Genomic DNA, 924 nt, shown 5'->3' with positions numbered 1-924 from the left:
ATGAAAAAAGCGATAGTTCAAAATAGTTTGCGGCAAGGCTCCCTTTGCCAAGCACTAACTACACCAATAAGCGTTCCCCCACCCCAATTAAAGCAGGTCCCGTCTTAGAGGAAAAAGGCTCTTGCATTCACCGTTGGTAGAGCCGGGCAGCCCAGGAGGCACTTCCCCAAGCGGTGGGCTGCGAGTGGCACATGGTGATTCACCGGAGCTGCTCCAAGAAGCAGCTGAACATCAATCAGCCGCATCAGGTTTGTGTTATCCAGGTGGAGGCAATCCCGAGCAGCTCAGAGCCGCAAACTCTTAAATGGCAGCTCGGCCTTAAACATTAACCTTGACTGGTTGCCACATACCCAGATGTCACTCTCAATACTGCTCTTCTGGAATGGTGGGGTTTGTTTTACAGTAGTGGATTACCCCCCATCCTCCCCAAATATACAAGGCCTCAGAAAAGATTCAATAGAGGTTAGCTTTAAAAGAAAATGTTGTGACAGAAATCTGGCTTATCAAGTCATCGCTCTTTCCTTCCCATCCCCAACGCTCTCACCAATCCCTGTATCTGTCGGCAGAGATCAGGCAGCCTCGGAGACCATTCCTCCTCTCCTCCACCGCCCACAAAACCAAGGATTGCTTATGAGCGAGATCCAATGATTTGGGGTTCTGCCCCGCAGCGCTTGCCCCGGTCGCACCTACCCTCCAGGGAAACCGCTCTCAGCCGAAAGCTGGACCCCGTCACCGTAAGGAGAAACACCACATCGATCCGAGAGGTTGGGAGAGATCCGAGGCGACAGTGACTGACCAAGTCGCCTCCCAACATGTCACAGACCAAACCGGGGGGGACTCACGCTCCGGACCCCGGTGCTGCCGGGCTCCCTCCGTCCCGCCAGCCGCGGGGCTGAGCCTCACCGAGGCCACGCGTCCCCCCGA

The sequence above is a fragment of the Charadrius vociferus genome, unplaced genomic scaffold (genome assembly GCF_000708025.1).
Source record: "Charadrius vociferus isolate BGI_N301 unplaced genomic scaffold, ASM70802v2 scaffold1640, whole genome shotgun sequence".
Lineage (NCBI taxonomy): Eukaryota > Metazoa > Chordata > Aves > Charadriiformes > Charadriidae > Charadrius > Charadrius vociferus.
Note: the sequence above shows the minus strand (reverse complement) of the source record.